The sequence below is a fragment of the Mauremys reevesii genome, linkage group 2 (assembly GCF_016161935.1).
Source record: "Mauremys reevesii isolate NIE-2019 linkage group 2, ASM1616193v1, whole genome shotgun sequence".
Taxonomy (NCBI): Eukaryota; Metazoa; Chordata; order Testudines; family Geoemydidae; genus Mauremys; species Mauremys reevesii.
The window spans coordinates 218,929,241-218,952,000 of NC_052624.1; the positions used below are offsets into that span (position 1 = coordinate 218,929,241).

At 39.7% G+C, this 22,760-nt stretch overlaps 1 protein-coding gene across 2 annotated transcripts in view; it reads right to left on the reverse strand.

The window, feature by feature from the left end:
- The window catches only part of RB1CC1 (RB1 inducible coiled-coil 1), a 172,336-nt gene extending 149,861 nt beyond the window's left edge, over window positions 1–22,475 (reverse strand). For both annotated transcript variants that reach the window (XM_039522880.1, XM_039522879.1), the window contains exons 1-2: window positions 22,201–22,475; window positions 3,028–3,149 (exon numbers count right to left, since the gene is read on the reverse strand). The gene's annotated coding sequence lies outside the window, so the exon portion shown is untranslated. The remainder of the gene's footprint in view (window positions 1–3,027; window positions 3,150–22,200) is intronic.
- Window positions 22,476–22,760: the final 285 nt, after the last annotated feature.

Here is a 22,760-nt window from a genome sequence, read left to right on the forward strand (position 1 = left end):
GGGGGAGGGATTATCTTTTTGTTCTATGTCTGTACAATCACCAGCACAACAGGATCCTGGTCCACAACGAGGGCTTTTAGGCACTACCGTAATACAAATAATAATTAAAAAAGGCAATTTGCTTTTGAATGGCTACATACCACTTTATGTGACACCAGAAGACCACATTTGCAATATGGATACAGAACACAAGGGATTTATGCCACTTGAACCTCCATACTGTTTCTTTTTATCTGCCTTGTACAAGGAGGGAACATGTCTCCTCTCAACTCTTCAGGATGAGGAACACTCAGCTGAAGGGAAACATTTCAATCTACAGCATCATCTCCGAGTACTAAATCAGTGGGTGTGCATATCCACACTGCAATCACACCACTCTCCTTTTATGGCAGGTAAACTAAGTCAGGCACATAATCCACCATAGCATCTCATGTACTGGCCCTATGCATCAGAAAAGCTGCAGTTTATGGAGGTTTGTTTTGTTCTAATAAGTAGTTTCTTGCATCCTTCAATGTCTACCTCATGCAGAGCTAGGGTGACCAGACAGCACGTGTGAAAAAATCAGGACAGGCGTAATAGGAGCCTATATAAGAAAAAGCCCCAAATATCTGAACTGTCACCCTATGCAGAGCAAAAGGTATCACCTGTTCTTTATGAGGCACAATAGTGCACTTAGCTGGCACAGTGTGGCCAATAAGATCTGACCTACCTATAGAAAAGAGATTCATGTGTTTAAATCCTATGGACAATTAAATCCTTCCCTTCAACACTGGAAAAAAGGCTTAAACACACAACCAACGTAATATTAACAAGAACCAAATACATGCTGGGAACTTTTGTTTTTGAAAGCTGGATTTGTTATCTTCCTAAACTGTCTCAAGGTTGTTCTATTTACAAAACTAAGAACGTTTGAGTTAAAGCAACTACTAGAGGTGACTGCTATTGAATCCTGGGTCTTTCCATAGGCTCAACAATTATAAAAACCTAAGAATATTCTGAAGCGGAACCTTGGTTATTTAATTTCATGAGTTCAAGATCATCTATTCCTTACCCCCTCCCCCCGCCCATTCTGAATTAGGTTCTAACAGGTGTTACCATTCTACTGGACTATGGCACATGGCATTTTTCAAATCTGATAACACAGGTTAATAGCCCCAGATCTGTGCACTAGTCTGCTTATCAGATGCTGTACCTACTACATCTGACAGGAGGAAAGAGGTGAAGTCTAGGCCATCTGAGAAGGGGTCCTCGTGTTCTGATGCCATCTTTCTGACCTCACTCTTGTCCACTGATACGCTACCAAAATTCAGGCCCGTAATTTTCCACTAAGGCAGATGGAGGCATTAGTATACAAAAGGCTCAGTCATTTTTACTACCATGTTATCCAATCTTGCACTAGTGAGGAATTAAGGGTATGAATTTTGCTATCATAAATACACTCAGAGGAAATCAGAGATCCTCCCTGCTTGAGAAAGGAGACACAAATTTTGTCAGAGCCGAAAACAATCACTACTGCACCACTATCTGAACAAAAATGAGCACTCTTTCCCTCTTCCTTCTCCTGTCTTCTGTTGCATGCTTGTGTTTGGCCCTGGAAAAAGCAGAATTTGACAAAACTGAAAGCTTGAGAGCAACCACTTCCAAATTAGTAAACAGTAAACAGTTTGAAAAAACACATTGAAAAAAGCTCTTCTGCTGCTGGAGGAATTTTAGAAAGTTAGGTCTTGTCTACCTGGAAGAATTTTACTAGTTATAAGAGTATATAATCCCATCTGGACACACTTATTGCAGTATAGTAATTGTTTTTTTCAGTTTAGCTTAAAATTTCTTTCCAAGTGACAATAAACCTAAAAAAGCCACTAGTATACTAGAATAAGTGTGTCCAAACAGAGGGATATGGCAATATAACTATTGATTTACATTCAAACTTCAGGTTATTCCAAAGCAAAAAACGCACTTCCCTTTGTATACAGACACTGAAAATAAAATATAAGGAGCAGAAGGAGCCAAACAAAAATGGAAGCGTTAGAAAGGCACCAGACTTAACAGAAATTGAAATGGAGGGTGGAGGAGACAAACGAACAAATAAAATATCTACCAACTCAAAAGGCTAGCTCTGGAAAAGTTCAGAAAAAAAACTTCCCTTCTAAAATTCTGGAGCTGTGCTCTCTCCCCACCTTTTCAAATATACATTTGTGTATTTCCTATAACCAAGACCTCTATTTTCACCTCGGGGGTTCAGAGAAAGCAACACAACGTTATATACAGAGCACCCAATTCTCCTCTCACTTCCACTAATTTAATCCCAGGTAAAACACTGAATTTAGTGCTAATTTGCACACCGGTGAGAGAGGAGGACAGTCTCAACAAAACTGTTAGACTGTGAAATGATCTGGTGGAATCTGAAGAATGGACTAGCAATCATTGCTATAATTTCAAATCTTAAAAATACAACAATTATAAATCAGTGCCCATAAACAAGTTATCACAATAAGTTGTTTTCACCGTGACTATATTTGAATCTCAATGATGGAGAATATAAAACAGTTTCTATAAATCACACAAACACAAACTTGCTAGACAAAACAGTCAAACAAAGCCCAGCGGGAATTAAGTATGTTTTGTTATCCTCTGATGTTTCAGTATGGAGAAAGCTAATGGTGCTAAACATCATCTATTCTCTTAGGATGAAATTCATCCCTATGCAGAGGGCTAGTACAAGGCTTCTTCAACACTTATGTGGAAGAAAAGTCCTATTTTGCAGATTTAAGTGGCACTCACTTGTAAGTGGGCCAAAAACTTTGTGCTGCCCCCTGTACACAGGGGTTAATTTCATCCTCAGAATTCTTTCATAATTCTTAATGATAAAGCTAGTATAGTCATTTTTTATATTTACAACAAAAAACCAAAATCATTGCCAAGATCAAACCAAAAATATGCCAATCTATAGGATAAACTGTCACACATCACCATGTAGAAGACTTAACTTAAAAATTTTACCAACTTCAAGGGAAAAAAAAGGATTACCTTCAGGAGCTATACAGAGCTACCACCTTCTTTAAAACACGGCAGGATAAATAAGGTGCACATTTGCTTCAGTTGATTTTGGCAACAGAATGGCATGACTGTTCAAAGTGAGAGTAAAAGACCTGAAAACAAAAGATACAGAATGTAATTAGGAATATTCATAGAACATTTGGTTAAAACTGAACAATGAAGAAGTTTTTATTGCCAGCACTGCACCTCACAGGAGTAAACTGATGCATCTATGTTATAAAGAACATTTAATTACTCTTTTTTTGTGACATTTTGCTTAATATTTGTTTTAAATATTGCACTTTCAACAAACTTTTTCAGTAACTACAAAAAGAGTTAGACTAACTTAGGATTAGTCAATTGATGTAAAACCAAAAATTTAGTTACATATGCTAGACATACTTAATTAAACTTGAGACAAAAACCACCACCAAATTATAGCTTAGATACAGAAGGAGCAGACAACTCAATATCCAGGGGATTCTTCAACAAGTAAGGAAATAGTCTAAAGAAACTGAGAACCAGTGGTTAAATTTTAAATATAAAATATGCAAGTGTTTCTTCTAGTAGTACTGCTTCACTACGTTATCCTAAAATACTTAAATGGGCACTCTCAGGCTTAAAAATATATCACTACACAGAATAAAATCAGTGTTTTTAAAAATCGAATTCACCTTTACTATTAGTGCCGATTGCTTACCTTTTTCCTTTATAGTAGCACTCCTATGAGCCGAAGAGATATCACAGGTGTGACAGAGAGAAGGGAGAGATAGAAAAGAAAGAAGGGAAGGGACAAACACAAAGTGGAAAGACAAAAACAGAACAGGGGCTATGACCAGGTACCGAAGGCACAGCACAGTCACGACCTAACTTGTGATCAGGAGAGTTCTATAAATGAGATCTTTAAGATACAAGATGGGAATTTGTATTACCAGACAAAATACAATAGTTATAAATCATGCCATTCAGCTTATTGGCCAAGCTACAATTTAAACACAATACTTGCTATAGCAGACAGAAGATAGAAAAACATGAATAAAAAAAAAAGATTAAAAAAAATAAAAAAGCTACCCAAACCAGTACAAGTAAAAGAACACAGCATCTAAAAGAAAAAAAAACAGTCAAACACAAATTAACCAAACAAGTTATATTTTGATCTCCTGCAAAACATTTTCACTATTTTGTGTGGTGAATTTGCAGTCGAAGTCCAATTATTAAATCTGTTTAGCTTCTCAAAATATTACAAGATGCAGATTATTTTTTCATTTAGTGGAACTCTGAAAAGCTGAGGCAATTTTGGAGATGACTAATGAGATGCAGTTAACTGTACTGTCACAGAGTTCTTTAAAGCTTATTAATTTCATTGGAAAGTTAACTGACTTAGCTCAAAATTGCTTATTGAAAACAAAAACAAAAACCACCCAACCAACCAGTGCTGAATTTGTAATGAAAAAGGTGCTGGGGCTCAAGCAATTTTTTTTCTTTTTCTTTTTTTTTTTTTTAACATTCATAACTGATGCAGCAAGCCCAGAGGTGCCAGGGATATGAACTGCCAAGCCTAGAGGTGCCAGGGTCAGTCCTGGAAAAATTTAAGCACTGCACCTAACAAACAAAACCCTCTTTTGCATCCATAAAAACTGGCCGATATAAAAGCCTCCTTATAGGCATACAATACCAACTTTTCTGTAACAACTCTATAGAACTATGGCTTTCATAGCAGTCCAAGCTTGATTTATCATGTAAATGGTACTGAAGTAACTTTTTGGTGCATTTGTGCTATATGTGCAGAATCTCCATGTTCCATTTTGCCTGAACCATCCTTTCAGACTACAAATGATTGCCAGGCTCATGAACTGAAACTGGATTACTGCCCTTCTGGATAATGGAGAGAGAAACAAATACGAAGTCCCACAGTTCAGCTTTAAAGGCGCACTGCCAACTTGATTTTTCTTTAGTTGATACATTTCAAATAATTCAAGTTTTTTATAGCCCAACATTTAAAAAAGCACGTACAAATTTCCTTTTTAAAAACAAAATTGTGTTTCTGATCCCCTGTTGATTTGCAAAAGGGTTCTTTGCAGACAGAAAAGGTGAATGGGCAGACCAAAGCATGACAAAAAAACAAACAAAACATTCTATACTTAGGTCCACCTTCCTTCCCTTTCCTCTGCCAATGTAATAATGGTAAAGAACAATTACTATAATCAGTTTAAACGACATTATAAACATGAAAATTAAATGTAAAGTTAACAATTTTATGTTGCTAAGACCTTAGTTTATTGCAGGGGTAGGCAACCTGCGGCACGCGAGCAGATTTTCAGTGGCACTCACAGTGCCCAGGTCCTGGCCACTGGTCCAGGGGGCTCTGCATTTCAATTCAATTTTAAATGAAGCTTCTTAAACATTTTAAAAACCTTATTTACTTTACAAACAACAATAGTTTAGCTATATATTATAGACTTATAGAAAGAGACCTTCTAAAAACATTAAAATGTATTACTGGAACGCGAAACCTTAAATTAGAGTGAATGAATGAAGACTCGGCACACCACTTCTGAAAGGTTGCCGACCCCTGGTTTACGCAAAGTGAAAATTCAGAAATGCAGTGTGTCACTTTATGCTTTGTTTACTCTGTTATCTAAGCTAGAGGCTCTTACTACATCAAAATTTTGAGTTTCAAATTCTGTAAGGAGTAAGCGTGTTTAAATACAACTATTTACACTAGATTATTATTAGTTTTAGGGTGTTTAGGAGCTTTTTAAAAATATATTTAAGCTAAAACAAGTTGTCAGGGCTCCTTTAAGGCTGAGATTTTAATTTACAAGTGTCATTAAACTTAAAGTTAGATGTTGCCATAGCAACTTTAACTCTGCTTTTGTACTTATGCATTTCAGGGTGGATAAAAATTGATTAAATTTAAATAAAAAATAAAATCTGTTTTTAAATACAGGGTTTTTTAAAATAAACCTATTTTAAAATATTAAATGATGACAATCTAGGTTATTGACAATCTAGGTTATTGTCTAAATTTACTGTAATCTATTACAATAATTTACATTAATTTAATAAAATATTAAGCAGTACATGTTTGCAGCCAAGTTTTAAAAGGAACACACGATCTGGTGCAAGAAGTGGAATATAGCTGAACCGGTTGGTAATAGTAACCATACTATAATTTAATTGAATAGCCTTATGGGGGGTGGCGGGAACGACACCAAGGAAGCCCAACACAGTAGCAGTGAACTTCAGAAAGGGGTATTACACAAAAACGAGGAAGCTAGTTAAACAGAAATTAAACAAAACAGTCATTACAGTGAAATGCCTGCAAACTGCATGGAAACTTTTTAGAAACACCATAACCGAGGTTCAAATTAAATGTATACCCCAAATGAATAACATAGTAAGAGCTCAAAAAAGTGCCACTTATGGCTAAACAAAGTAAAAAGAAGTGGTTAGAAGCAAAAATGCATCTTTAAAATTTGGAAGTAAAATCCTACTAAGGAAAATAGATAGAAGCATAAACTGTGGCAAATCAAGTGTAAAGGTATAATTAGGCAAGCCAAAAAAAGAATTTGAAGAGGAACAAGCCAAAACCTCAAAAATTAACAGCAAATTTTTTTTTAAGTATATCGGAAGCAGAAAGCCTGCCAGTCAGTGGGGCCAGTAGAGGACCAGGGTGATAAAGGAGCACTTAAGGAAGATACTGCCATTGTAGAGAAGTTAAATGAATTCCTGGCCTTGGTGTTCAGTGCAGAGGATGTGAGGGAGATTCCCATACGTGAGCTATTCTTTTTAGGTGACAAATCTGAGGAACTGTCCCAGACTGAGATGTCAATAGAACAGCTTTTGGAATAAAATACATAAATTAAGCAGTAATAAGTCCCCAGGACCAGACGGTATTCACCCAAGAGTTCTGAAGGAACTTAAATATGAAACTGCAGAACTACTAACTGTGGTATGTAACCTACTGCTTAAATCAGCTTCTGTAGCAGATGACTGGAGGATAGCTGACATGACAACAATTTTTTAAAAAGGTTCCAGAGGCGATCCTAGGAATTATAGGCTGGTAAACCTAAATTCAGTATCAGGCAAATTGGTTGAAACTATTGTAAAGAACAGAATTAGCAGACATATATATGAACATGATTTGTAGGGGAAAAGAGTCTACACGGCTTTTGTAAAACGAAATCATGCATTGTCAATCTACTAGAATTCTTTGAAAGGGTAAACAAACATGTGGACAAGGGTGATCCCGTGGATATAGCATACTTTTAGAAAATCTTTGACAAGGCCTCCCATCAAAGGCTCTTAAGCAAATCAAGCAATCATGGGATAAGAGGAATGGTAAGAGATGGGAAACAAACGATACATAAGAACATAAGAACGACCATACTGGGTCAGATCAAAGGTCCATCTAGCCCAGTATCGTGTCTTCCGACAGTGGTCAATGCCAGGTGCCCCAAAAGGAATTAAAAGAACAGGTAATCATCAAGTGATCCATCCCCTGTCGCCCATTCCCAGCTTCTGGCAAACAGAGGCTAGGGACAACATCCTTGCCCATCCTGTTTAATAGCCATTGATGAACCTATAACTCCATGAACTTATCTAGTTGTTTTTTGAATCCTGTTATAGTCTTGGCCTTCACAACATCTTCTGGCAAGGGTAGGAATAAATGGTCAGTTTTCAGAACGGAGATAGGTAAAATGTGGTGGTATCCCCCATGGATCTGTACTAGGTCTAGTGCTGGTCAACATATTCATCAATGATCTGGAAAAGGGATAAACAGTACAGTGCAAAATGTTCAGGTGGTATAAAATTACTCAAGATAGTTAAGTTCACTGTGAAGATTAAAGGATCTCACTAAACTAGGTGACTGGGCAACAAAATGGCAGATGAAATTCAATGCTGATAAATGCAAAGTAATGTACATTGGAAAACAATTCCAACTGTACATACAAATTGATAGGATCTAAATTAGCTTTTACAACTCAAGAAAGATCTTGGAGTTTTTGTGGATAATTCCTCTTCTCTTCAATCTTCTCTTCATGGAGTCTTTGTACCCTTGGGCTTCCACATCTTCTCTTACTACCCTCTTCCTCCCACGCTTTCTTTGCTGGTCATTCTTCTCCCACTCTTATTACACATCCAGCCCACCTCAAACATGTGCTCTTCAGCCTATCAATCACATAGAACCCCAAGTTCACCTTCCTTTTAATGTCTTCCATGCAATCTGTCTACCCTCCACTTGACTGCCATTCTCCTCAGTATATATTTTACTACCTGCATCTTTTCTTCCATCTCCATAAGACCCACTGTTTACAAACCACATAGCAGGCAGGGACAAAAACGTAATATAACAGGGTGGCCAAACTCTGGCTCACGAAACACATGTGGCTCTTTTACTATTAAAGTGTGGCTCACAAGCCCATTCTCCAACTATCAGACTGGGGTGGAGGGAGCTTGGGACCTCTGCCTTGCAGTGGGGTGGTGGGGTAGGAGCTTCTGTCCAGTGGGGAGGAGGGTCTCGGGGCTTCAGCCCTGTGGGGCGCACCTGCCGAGGAGTGGGGCTGAAGCCCTGAGCCCCAGATCCCCTCAGCAATGGAATCCGGCTCTCGAACTTCTGAAGATTATCTTATGTGGTTCGGAGGGCCAATAATTTGGCTACCCCTTCAATATAAGCTTCTCCTTTCAGTATGTTACTTTAATTGCTGGTTCCACAGTACTCCTGACACCTTTTTCACAGCTGCTGACACACACTTGGTTCTTCTTTTCAATTCCCAGATCTCTCTGCAATGGTACTAAGTGTACCTCCTAAGTACACATTCTTTTTTCAGATTCAGCATCTCTCCAGAAACACCAATCAACAGCTCTTCTTTCACTTTTACTAGTTTCATAAATTCCCTTTTCTGTGTGTTATCTTCAAACTATGGTCTTCAAATACAGATGTCCACTCTGATAATTATCAATTCCTCTTTGCTGTCAATCAAAAGGGTCAGATTATCAGCAATCAGTTTTCTCTCTCCCCCACAAGCTTCATTCTCTTACTAATTAACTCCTAAACTAGGATGAAGAGAAATGGACTCAGCACACTGCCATGTCTCAAATCCACAACCACCTCAAGACTCTCTGAAATTCCATATACCGTTATCACCATAGCTGCTGACCCTCAGAACAGCCCCTCTATTATCTCCACTTGAAATCTCCCTCCCCCATCAATCTCAATACTCCAAAAACCAGCTCCCATGATAGCACGTCTTGTTTTCTCAAGATCAATAAATGCTACTTATGCCCTCCATTTATCATTCTTTCAAACTTCTGTCTCCTTGCAAATATCGCATCTTTTTAGTACTCCCTCCCTTCCTAAAGCCATGTTACTCCTCTCCTATATTTTCCTCCAACTTGTACTTCAACCTTGTCTCCAAATATCTCTCAAGGACTTGGAGAGGTTATCTTAGAGAGTTTGACACAAACCAGAAGTCAATCATCAGTAAATAAAAAATGCAGCATTCTTCACTTTCAACATAATAAAAAATGTAAAATATAAAAAATTTTAATAAATGTATGTTAAGCTACCTAAGTGCTTAAATAAAAGGGAATCCTCCTGGTTACCAAAAAGAAGCAACAAATTTAGTGTAGTGGCTTTATTTAGTAGCCAATCAACAACATATTTTTAAAACAACCAATGATAACCACTCTCTCAAGGAAAGTAACTAAAAAGTACAAATGCAAAACACGATTAAATTAGTTATTTAATCAATGTTTCCTGTGTGCTGATTTATATAAATAAATAAACAAACAAATAATGGAGATATACCCATCTCCTAGAACTGGAAGGGACCCCGAAGGGTCACCGAGTCCAGCCCCCTGCCTTCACTAGCAGGACCAAGTACTGATTTTGCCCCAGATCCCTAAGTGCTCCCCTCAAGGACAGAACTCACAACCCTGGGTAAATCGTTCTGCTCTGTTTCATGTCAATAGCTTTTTATTAACATGCCCATTGTGCGTCGTCAGTGCAATATACTAATATACACACACATATACATATATACACATATACATATATATATATACACACACACACACACACACACACACACACACTTGGCAGAATTCTATTTTTATTTCCTTATAAAGCTGATGGATAATATCAATGTTTATTTTTCAGTTTTTATCTATTTAAATTTTGACTGTTGAGGGGGTGTCAAACAATTATTTAATGACAGCATATGTTGTGATTCAAAACATTAACGCTTTACAACCATTAAAACACAAGTGGTCAGCATCCCATGTCAAACTATGAGAAGTATAGATCTTTAGACTCTAATACTTCTAAAGCACCATTTTTCTTAATTTGCCTATCCATACACATTGATTACCATAAATGGAAATATTTTTCATCAGTGTGTGCAGAAGATGAAATCAACATTTATCAACAAAAATCTAATCCTTCCAAGCCTAAATATATGGAAGTATATGCAGTTTTATAAAATACCAAAGTGTGTGTTACTTAACAAAAGCCACCTTAATGGCACAGGATACACCATTCAGACTTTAAACAAACCCAACCCCCTTACCTTTATAGAGTAATGTTCCAAGACAATCCCCTCTCTGGGAAACAGGAAATACTGGCAGTGCATGAAAGTATAGTCTTCTACATAATTTTATGCTCTCCTTTGGTGAGAATTTTTGAGATCTATATATCTTCCTTCACTTTACTTGGAGGGGAACCCTATTTTGTGAGAACACTGGCTGAAGCTCCCAGTGCAATCACTGTTTTAAGTTTCTAAAGCTTCACCCCATAATTCAATGAGAGAGACCTGCAGAAAGTGACAATGATGTGATCCTTTACTCCTGCTCCAGAACTGTAAATATAAATGTACGTGCAATACAGGACTAGATGAAAACATACTTTTCTTCTCACCTCTGCAGAAGCATCAAAGTATAGTGACTGTGAGTATGCAGCAACTGGGCCACATCAACAGTATAGCAGCAGTAAATTGAAAATGACTATGCCTGAACAGCAGAGAAAGTACTGTGCATGGAAGGGTAATTTCTAAGTTGTTGGTGGCACAGAAAAATATGGAATCTCCACAATCTTAAGCAAAACCTACACCAAAAATTCTAGCAAAAAAAGTAATTTCAAATAGGATTTTGTGCGTCGCTTCACACTGTAATTATGTATATGTGTATAACTCAAAATGTATATAACACATTTTAGTTCTGAGGCTTAACTTTTATTCACTGCATTCCCTTTACTATGCTCCAAGGCAGGAAGCCTAAAGGGCAGCCTATTATACTGGAACAGTCAAAGTTAGCCATTTGACTCTTCCAAAAGTCAAAACTGCACTAGCTTTCTCTACTTCCGGTACCTGAATATACTATAAGAATTTTTCTGCTGTATGTTTAACCTGCTGGCAACCTGGCTTATCTGTAAGTAGTTTTCTTTCATAGAAGAACGTTTATTTTTTTCTTTCCCTTTTGCTATTAAATTGATGGGGCCTTTAGGTCCTTCAGCCAGTTATTTCCCTCCTTTTCAAAATAAGTTCCCTCCCCACCTGCTGAATGCATGCACCCTCTCCCCCCAAATGGCTAAATTCCAATTTGCCATTTCTGTTAAAGTACTGGTGTCAAAGAAATTAAAGTGTCACTTATTTAAAAAATAAAAACTGAACAGCTGTGACAGGTTTTTAGAGCTTAGCATAGTGCTAAAACTGATTTCACTGAAGTCTATGACAACTTTCTCTTCAGTTTCTTTCAATTCTTTTGTATCTGTCTGCTGATTTTTCACTTGACTAAATATTGTTTTTGTCTAGAGGTATGCTGTATTATTTGAAGTATCATTTGTATTATTGTTTATTATTCGCCCTGACTCCACAGGGGTGTGTAAAAGCTGTTTCTGTTAACATCACTGTTCAACATCAGCACTGATTAGTTGATGGATAACCTTGAGGAAGCTGTCAGAAGCATTCAAGTGAACATCATTCTGTTGGCTCAATTCAGTATATTTCTGCAGCTTTTGGCCATTCTGGTTGAGCAAAAGCATCATGCCTTAGACCGGTTATTAAGCCAGATAAAACAAAGTGTCATGTCATTACCATGAAGCAGTCTCCAGCTCAGGGGTCGGCAACCTTTCAGAAGTGGTGTGCTGAGTCTTCATTTATCCACTCTAATTTAAAGGTTCTGTGTGCCAGTCATACATTTTAACAGTTTTAGAAGGTCTGTTTCTATAAGTCTATAATGTATAACTAAACTATTGTTGTATGTAAAGTAAATAAGGTTTTTAAAATGTTTAAGAAGTTTCATTTAAAATTTAATTAAAATGCAGAGCCCCCTGGACCGGTGGCCAGGATCCAGGCAGTGTGAGTACCACTGAAAATCAGCTCGCGTGCCGCCTTCAGCACTCGTGCCATAGGTTGCCTACCCCTGCTCCAGCTCCATATCACAACCAGCACAATATTAATCTGTCTGGATAGGACATCAAACATGTGGCAGCTCTCAAGTATTTGAGCAGTGTCATGGACACTGGAGCTTGAGGATGCTCAAAAGATCTGAACATGCATATAGCAGCAGCAGCTGTCACATTTCGGGTCCTTCACCAGCCTTTGTGGTAATGTCATTACATGATGTTTGCTACAAAGCTGAGGCACTATAAATCAACAGTTATACCAACTCCAGTGCATAAAAAAGTGAAATGTGGGCACTGAGGAAAGCTGAAGAATACTGGACTGATGTTTTTGAGTCCCACTGTCTTCATCAACTGCTTCATATCAAGTGGCAGGACAAGATCAGCTATTAGGATATTTGAAGTCGAACATAGGAATCACCTCCTTCAGCATTGATTCAGTTTCAGCAGCTTTCTTGGGATGAACATATCATTCGAATGGAAGACCAGTGAATCCAAAACCTGTGTACCAAGGAATGTTGATATGTGGTTGGCTATCACGGGGGCATCAAGATTGCCATTGATGGCTATAAACCAAATATACAACCAGACTACCTTTAAGCACCTTGTCAGCGATCAATCACCCAACTTGCAAGGGGGCCATGTCCTTTGGGATTTGCCATAATGATGATGATGATGAACAGCTTGATTGTTCTAGAGTTTCAATAGCCTACTTGTATCTTCACTCTGTAGCCATTCTATTTTTGACTGTATAGCTACTCTTTGAAGTGATCCCTGGAGTTTTATGCTCCACCATTCTAGTTAACATTTCATATGCTTATTTTGGACAGTATTTTTAATATTCATAGTTTTATAGAAATATGATGACAAAACTAAAATCAGACAGATTATCTATCTTTGGTAAAAGAATGTGAGCCAACCCCATTTGCGAGCTTGTGGATGCTAGTCTTTTAGAATTAGACACTGAAATAATTCTAATACACATCTTTTGTCTGATAAACTGCTTAACTGAGGAAACAGGCACAGAAGTAAATGGTTACTAAAAGGTGACTCCACATTAGTCAGGAAGTAAACCCAGATTGGATTTCTGATTTGTTTTAATCACTGAGAAACACTCCCTGCTCCAATTATGTTCTTTCCCTTCAATTACTTTACCCTTTTTAATCATAGAAATAAGCAGTTTCCTCTCCTGTGTGGGTATGATCTTTGATTCACAGCTGGCTGATGGAGCATTTTGTTTTTTTAACCACATTTTTTTTTTAATCACCTCAGAAGCATTGCCAAAATACACCCTTTTCTCTCCAATGACAAACTGAGGTTCCTAACTTCTTGCTGTAAAGAGTGGTATATTCAAGTATGTGTTGCTTCAGATGGCTTAGTTGAAATAATTAACTCATTACCCACTGAGGGAGAGGTACTGCATGTGGAAACAAAATCTTTGGAAAAGAATTACAACTTGTAGAATCTGGTCCGAAAGTTTGCAAATGGTTCTGCGAGGAACATGCACCTGAACTCCTTTTTTTTTTTTTTTTTTTTTCCCCTTTTTTTTGACATCTTGACTTTGACACTTGAAGTTAGCTAGGAAAGTGGGTGAAAATTACTAGAAGGGGACAAAAGATGGCACCATTTAAATCCTAGTGAATAACCACGGCACAGACAGTTAACTCCATAGCACAGAGTCTTTACGTTAATTTTCTTTAAAATCTCTAGTGTCTACCTAATTCACAGTCTAAGATCCCTTGATAATTAAGGGCTGCTTAAAATGTGGTTTGAATTCAGGGTCGCTTGGAGTGTTACTTTTAAGACTGTTTTCTTCCTCTGCTACATTTCTGCATTCTGACAATCAGGCACAATTTACTAAAAGACTTGCCCTGAAGCACTAGAAAACTTCAAAGAATGATATTTAATAAATTTCACTTGATTACCCAAGAATGGAAACACTGCAGATGGCAGAGAAAGTAAAGGAACAAGATTTAAAAATACTATTAGTATGTATAAATCCCATGGAGACTCATGAACCTTTAGTATACACATCAAGCTAAGCATCACCCATAGCTCTTTACAGAAGTACATTATTCCATACCATATACCTCAAGTTTATCACACTAGAGTCAATCACACATATTGGCTTGCATGGTAGCAGCAATCTATGGAGACACCTAAAAATGGAAGGAATTTAGTTTTCTTCAACCTCACTGGACCTCAAAACACACACAAGTTTACAAGCGTTGAGTTTTTTTATTATTATTTGAAAGTACATCTAGATTAAGGTAGCTTAAAAATAGCTAAGGAGCTACTGACATCCATTACAGGGACACTGACAACTAAAAATCTAGTCAATTTCAGCTGCAGATACTACACTTGTCCCTAATTCTTCACAAGAAATGTTTTGGTTTGTTTTTATAGTCATATTGTCCTTTTTTAGAAAATGTTATGTTCCTTCACAGTTGCTGTGTGAAAGACTCACAAAATCAGAAGCAACTAACTATACAAGGGAAACAGTGAACGTGGTAATAAAAAGTGATGTCAAATGCGAAAGTAAACCATTTTTTGTTCTCTGTTTGTAAACCACCTAGAACAATGGGGTCCTGGTATATGACACTACAAATTCATTAAAAAAATAAATAATATGACAAAAAAATCTGATAGCTTCCCTTTAAGACTATACCTTGTGTTAACTGAACATCAGTAGGTGAAAAAATTCAAGCTGGAATGTGAATTTTTAGCTGACAGTGTCCCTGTTTTGACCAAAATTGCCATTTACTTCCCTATTTACTATTACAGTAACCAAACAAATCTGAGTTTATGAGCAGAATAGTGATTAGACTGACAATTAAGCATAACAAATGTAAGAGAAGTTTGCAAATTAGATTGTGACATAATAAAAATGAACATAACAAAATAAGGGAGACATACAGATTAAGTAAAACAAAACTGAAATTGTGACTTCTGCACACAATAGCAATCTGTACTCCAATTCATTAAAGGCATCAATATTTTTTGGAATATGTTCACCTGCACCCATCTTTTTTGTAAAGCATTATAAAGCCGTTCCATCACTTGTGCAGGGAAAGCCCCTGGTGGTCCGGGCCCATTTGTTTACCTGCTGCGTCCACAGGTTCGGCTGATCACAGCTCCCACTGGCCACGGTTCGCCACTCCAAGCCAACAGGGGCTGCCAGAAGGGCAGCCAGCACATCCCTTGGCCCACGCCACTTTCTGCAGCCCCCATTGGCTTGGAGCAGCGAACCGCAGCCAGTGGGAGTTGCGATCGGCCGAACCTGCAGACGCAGCAGGTAAACAAACTGGCCTGGACCGCCAGAGGCTTTCCCTGCACAAGCGGCAGACCAGCTTTGAGAAGCACTAGTCTACACCACACAATTAAGTCAACCTATGTTAGGACAACTGACAGGCACTGCAATAATTTACTGTCGTTTTTCATGTTCACACATATACAAATATAATGTGTTTAAAGACCTAAACAAGATTTAATTAACTGTAAATCTATTTTTAAAATGTACACTACAACATCAAGATGAATAATTCCATTAATCCCAAATAGTTGCCATGACAGAAAAGGAGAACTGTCTAAATACTTTTCTTTCACCAAAATAAATAGGGATGGCAATTTAAGATGGTATATAGTGTTCTACACCTAAAGTATTTATCCATGGCATGATCAATATATCTCATCGGACTGCACACTATAATAGAACAGAGACAGTAGCAGGAACCACACAGTTTCATAGTTGAGCAGAAGTTTTTTGGCTGTAGAGTGAATTGACAATGATGATAAAAAAAATTCTACTCAATTTCACATGGCCATATCATTGCTGCGAGAGCTGCGTTGCTTCTAATAAGACAGGAAGGAAGTCAAAAGGTTGCTTAAAAAATCAGGTTCATTGCGGGAGAAGAGTGAAGGTGATACTAATATTAGTATGCCACATTTCCTGTCACCTCCTTCCCCTCTCCACCCCACAAGGGAGACTGACACTTACCCAAAGTATACAAAGGAGCTACTTTTCTGGTTGTCCCTAAATTACACTAAAAATCAACAAGTTTGCATCCACGTAATTTAACAGATACGTCAAGAGTTGAGAAAGAACTAACACTATGTTCACAAAGAATAATATAGAGAAACTTCGTCTTGAACCACCTCCTAATATTTAGGGCCACTGGCAGACAGGTGACACATGCTTCACAATCAATACCAAGAGTAAGTCATCCCATGTGGATGAAAACTCCTATAGAGTGCATACATAATTTATGAAAAACAAAATGAAACCTTATACAAGTGCTGGATAACATGAACAAACCAATTATGTAAGCATATAAAGTGTTAGTTTTATGCAAATAATGGTAGAACTGAGGTACAATTTCAAATGCTGAACTCTAGAATAACTGCCTCAAACCCTTGTGGAGATAAACTATCGGAATACAGTATCGTCAATTCTGAGCTAAGTTTGTATTTTAGCTGTACTATAAAAGCCTTTACTTTAGTCAAGGACTGGGAAATCAAATGTTCGTTTCATTTGCTTCTTCAAACTTCGCTGATTGCTACTTAAAACGTATTTCTTCAGTTTGATTTGATGTACACCTCTACCTCGATATAACTCGACCTGATATAACACAAAATTGGATATAACGCAGTAAAGCAGTGCTCCGGGGTGACAGGGCTGCGCACTCTGGTGGATCAAAGCAAGTTCGATATAACATGGTTTCACGTATAATGCGGTCAGATTTTTTGGCTCCCGAGGACAGCATTATATCGAGGTAGAGGTGTATTTACTTCAATTTATATAAAAGACAGTACCTATTGCTTCATACTAAGAATGCTTTAGATCCTTTAAAAACACAATGACAAAAATTCCCTCCTCATAACAATGTGAATTTCATCTGACCACACCAGCAAAGGAAAAAAAAAGGCAGAAGCAGTTTAAAGACTGAAACAATACTCTTTGTCCATCACCAGCCCTTGTCATAACTTTTCCCTGTGTCCTTCAATAAACCAAGGAAGAGATATGGCTTTGCAAAACCATAAAAATCACCACATTTGCATTATTACATGTGATGGAGTGAACTCACCCGGCACTGGACAGGGAAGGGTTAAGTCCTCGCTATGAGCTAAGCAAGCCACTCCCCCACATCTCGACTGGGCATGCTCAAGGTGAAGCACTTCTATAAGAGAGAGCAGCCCAGCTCAGTCTGGGCTGACTGCCGAGGAGGAAGGATGATCCCTGCTGTCTCCAGCCCGGGAACAGCTAGAACCCCTGATTGTGGAAGCAAGAGGTGCTGAAACCAAGTGCACGCAGACACCTGAGAGGGACTGTGAGCACTGGGGACTGCACCCACCGAGAAGCCCGGAGACCCCAATGATGCCTCAACGAAGACTCCCAGAGACATGGTAAGAAGTGGCCCAGGGAGGACTAGTTATAGTCCTGTGGGAAGCCAGTGTGTTTAGGTCAGAGCCCTGCTAGTTCAGTGGTGAAATACTCTGCCACTGCTAGGGCCCTGGGCCGAAACGCAGTGGAGTAGGGAGGGCCCAAATCATCCTAGGTGACAGGCCACTAGGCCTGACAGCCCTAAGATCCAGGGCAACTCTATTGAGTCTGGCCGCTAGGCCGTAGAGCCCTGAGGCCAAGAACAGTCCAATGGACTTATTCATGGAGTGGACTCACCTCCACATGAGGTACCCCCTCACCCCCACATGGGGTACCCCTACCCCCACAAGAGTGAAAAACTAGTTCCAAAGTCAAAGGGCCCTCAGCAAACACTCTCCAACCAATCTTCTTCCCTCCCACACTTTGTTTTATTTTTTTATACCAGCTCATGCATCTCTGCTTATCACAACTGTAGAAATATTATCTAAGACCACCTCTCCCTGTATGTAAGTAGGTCTGAGATCATTGACAGCTTTATAGGTCAATACCAGAAACCTTGCATTCTACACAGAATCCAGAGTCAGTGAAGATCACAAAGCCAGACCCCATGCCTAAGGCAGGAAACTCCACTAACAATGAGGCTATTGCATTTTGCAGCAATTTAAGTTTCCCAATATATTTCATATAGAATAGATTGTAGTAACCTACCCTTCAGTTAACAAAGGTGTGGATGACAGCTGCAGTAACTGCACCCAAAAGAAAGGCAACTTCCTAGACATACATAAAAGGAAGACAGATAATCTGATCACCATAATATTAAAAAAACAAAACAAGATAAAACAAAAAAAACTTATAGCACAGTGGCAACTCGTGTCGCCATTCCAGCTGTTTTCCAAGAACACACCCTTTATTTTCTTTTTCTTTTAAATACCAAAAAAGTCCAGTTCAGTAAGTAGGTTGCAGGCATTTAAGACTTTATAAAGTTGCTGGTATTGAACCATATTCCACACACAACTCAACAGGTAGTCCATGCAGATCATAGACTAGTGTAATATGCTCATGGTGTGATACTGCACTTATCTACATGTGTAATGTACTTCAAAATGTTGGAGATAAGGCATCCTAACCCTGGCTTCACCAGTGGCTTCCTATGGTCTCTTGGACAAGTCACTTAACTCCCCTGTGCCACAACTTCCTTCAACATCCCTGATATTAGGATAATAAACTATTTTGAAATCTATAGACAGCACGTAGAACACTAAGTATAAGTGCACCCCTTCCATTTATGCCAAATATGGTGACTGGATGAAAAACTATGCATTGTCCTCCTTTTAAATGTCTCATTTCCTTCCTGTTTCATTACTGCATATTCTTTTTTAGCATATGTAATTACCACTAACTTAAATACATGACAAGCCTTAACCAACAGTGGAGACTTGCACAAAGTGCTCAAAGCATCTGATATTTCATCAAAACTTAGTAGCTTCACAGTGGGAAAAATGTTTTTACTTTGATTTTTCCAAGATAATGGAAGACATCTCAACTATCCAATTAATCAAATAAGAACAGTACCTAACAACTTTGGAAAGAATCTCCATTTCTATCCCATACTGTTTTCTAGTGAAAATGCAATCTGTTTTCAATTCCAGTTTATTGATACACTAGCAGTGTAAAAAAAATGTACCAAAGAAAGTTTTAAAATGAAAAATGCCTCACCCCATCATCTAAGGTGAACACCAAAATGGTATAACAAAAACATACACATTTCCAAGAAGACTGAGTTCAACCTGTCCATTTTCAAATTCATTTGAACAGATGAGTTTTATTAATACAGTTTTACTTCTAGATCACAGATCTGAACACCATTTGGTAGGAACCAAGAGTGTATGATGGCTGTTTGGAGAGACTTACATGAGCAAACACTACCCACTCATTTAACTTTTAAGTGTTCACATCTCAATTTACCCATTTAATGGCAATTGCAGCAGACAAGCTAAACACTGAATGGACATGCCTCTCTAGAGGCAGCTTCTCCAGAACAGTAGTGAAAACTGGAAGAAGATTTATGCTCTAACTCTTCTATGCATTTTAAGAGCAGATAATATGTTTGTCAAGAGCAGCCGCTACCCTGGAAAGCTTCTAATCTAGAAGATGTACACAGAAAGACACAGTATGCACAGTGAGATGGGGAGAAAGGAGCTATATTTATTAAATATTCTTAATTGATCTTCAGGGTTTGTTACCTGATACATGCAGGTGGGCTGAACCAGCAAGATCCAGCTTAATAACCTGATGAGAAGCCTAGCCCATCTGCTATGCCTGTGCTGGTGGGAAAGAAGAGGGCAGTGGAATTTCTACCAGGGTGCTATTCTTTCATATCAGCTTCTGGCTGACAACTGTCAGATAAATATTATGCTCCACCACCCACTTCTAGCTAATGAAAGGAAGAAGTAGATTTTTATCCCTTCTCCAGCCTCCTTACTGCCCCCCTTCCTTCTCTTAAAGTTTCCTGGCTACTGTGTGTGCATGTATGTGTAGTGGTAGGGAAGTGTTTCTGTTACTCTGCTCGTCTCAGCTACCTACTATAGATCCTCCTCCTCCTTTATTAAGAGCTCCATGGCCGGATTCTGCTCTACTTCTCCCAAGCAGGCACATGAAAAGCAGGAAATGCACTGGCACAGTTTGTCTACAGACTGACGAAAGTCACACTAAATCAGTTTATAATTGATTCATATTTGGAAGGTTAGCAGCAAGGATTGTAAACAGTTTTTTAAATGAATGCTTACATTCCGCATAAAATAGCTTAATTAGGCACCTACACTCCTCAAGGAAAACTTCCTAACCTGCCACTGGCAAGCAGATTTTTAAGTCTTAACATATATCAATGATCTGTGTTGTAACTGCATTCACTTCATTGGGTTCAGACCTCATTAGTTCATTCAAATCTCCCATTTAAAAGTCTCAAAAGTTGTTAACTGTTAGGCAAAATTTACTTAAAAATAAAAAATGTTTAAATTAATATGAAAAGGTGAAATTTATAATACACTGGATTTGATAAGTACCCAGTGCAGGGAGAGAAGGTGCTTTCAGGTCAGACATCAGTATGTCTATGAAAATCCAATATAAAAACAACAGTATTACATTAAAGAAGAGCAGATTGCTAGTGTAAAAAGTAATCTGTTCAGTCTGTCCTGGTACTGCAATTACTTAAGCATGTGCTTAACTTTACTAGTAAAGTTCAGTGTGTACACAAGTGTTCACAGGATTAGGGCCTTGACTGGCAATAAGCAATGGCTGTATCCTACACTTTAGCAAGGGGTTTACAGCAGGGTGCTATGAGAAAGTCTAATGTAAAGATTTGTCTTACAAAATATAATACTTTAACATAATCTGAAATAATCCCAGGCTTGAGAGTTCAATCCTTGAGGAGGCCACTTAGGGATCTTGGGCAAAAATTGGTCCTGCTAGTGAAGGCAGGGGGCTGGACTCGATGACCTTTCGAGGTCCCTTCCAGTTCTAGGAGATTGGTATATGGTAAATTTCTACAATTGTCAATATAAAAAAATACATTTGACTTATTATTCCTTTTCAACTTTAAATGTGCTCAACTACTCACTAACCACAAAATAAATTACTCTGCAAAATCAGTTCCCAATCATTTGTAGTAACAGTCACAAGAAAGCACAGCAAATGAACCCTAAACAAGGTAAAAATAAAATTCAACTTGAGTCTAAACTGTGTAGTGTGAAAGTATTTTTAAGAAGTAATGACAAGGAGAATCCAATGTGAAAGAGTAGTAGATAACATGTGATTGCTAGAAACTGGAACACAGCAGAAGCTGAAGATACAGCACGTTCGCAGACCTAATACTTCTTACAGGGTTTGACTGTTGTCAAAGGCGGGCACAGAAGCATGGACAGGCTGAGTCATTCCCTGTAGTAATTCAGGGCGAATCCCTTTCCCGATAGTGGTGGGAAGGGAACAGAGAGCACAGCCCCGCCCGGCCAGCCCCGCTCCCTCGCGCTGTTTACAAACAGCCTCTGTCAAGGAGCGGGGCGGCCCCAGCCCTCCCCAATGAGACGCTACCTCCCGGGTCACTCTGAGGGCGGCCCCCCGCTCCATCGTCACAGGGACCCCGTTCCCCGAGGCATGGGAGGGGTCCCCCCTCTACCCCCACTCGCTCTTTCTCTGCGGCGCCCAGCGGGTGTCAGCCGGGCGCGCTGCTGGGGACAGGCCCACGCAGCCCAGTGAGCCGCTCACCCCCGCGCCCCACCAGCCTGCGGGGAGGGGGCGCCCCCACCCCGGGGGGGGCTCCCCCTCCCCTCAGCAGCCAGGAGGCGGCTCCGTGGTCCCGCTCCCGCCCGCCCCGGGCGACACTCACCCACACCGGCGAGGCGGCCCCGCGCACCATCCTGCGGTGACCGGCAACAGCGGCTCCTCACTGCGGCTGGCTCCGGCCGCAGCCAGCAGAGCGCGGTCGGCGGCTCCCTCGGGAGCTTGGGAAAGCGCCGGATCCGGGGGGGGGCGGTTGGGGGGACTCCGGGCGCCGCTCAAGCCCCACCACCGTCCTCCTGGCGCAGCCGCTGCCGCTGTTTGTTATTGTCGTCACTCTCTTCCGGCGCAGTGTACGCTGGGTAAGGGAAAGCCGGGAGCGGGAGGGGCACCATAGAGAGGAGGCGAGCGCGGGACAGAGCGGAGCCGGAAGGAAGGAGAAGGCTGACGGGAGGGGGCCCTCGCGGGATGCTGAACAGCAAGTTACTGGGCTCGGAGACGCTGAGGGCGCATGTGCGCGCAACGAAGCGCCACGCAGAGGGGAGAGCCGGGTGTGTGAGCGAGGCCTGGGGGCGGTGGCAAGAGGCTGGTGGTGGGACTGAGGCCCCGTGAGGGGAGGGGGCGCGGCTCTGGGGTGTGGGACTGAGGCCCCGTGAGGGGAGGGGGCGC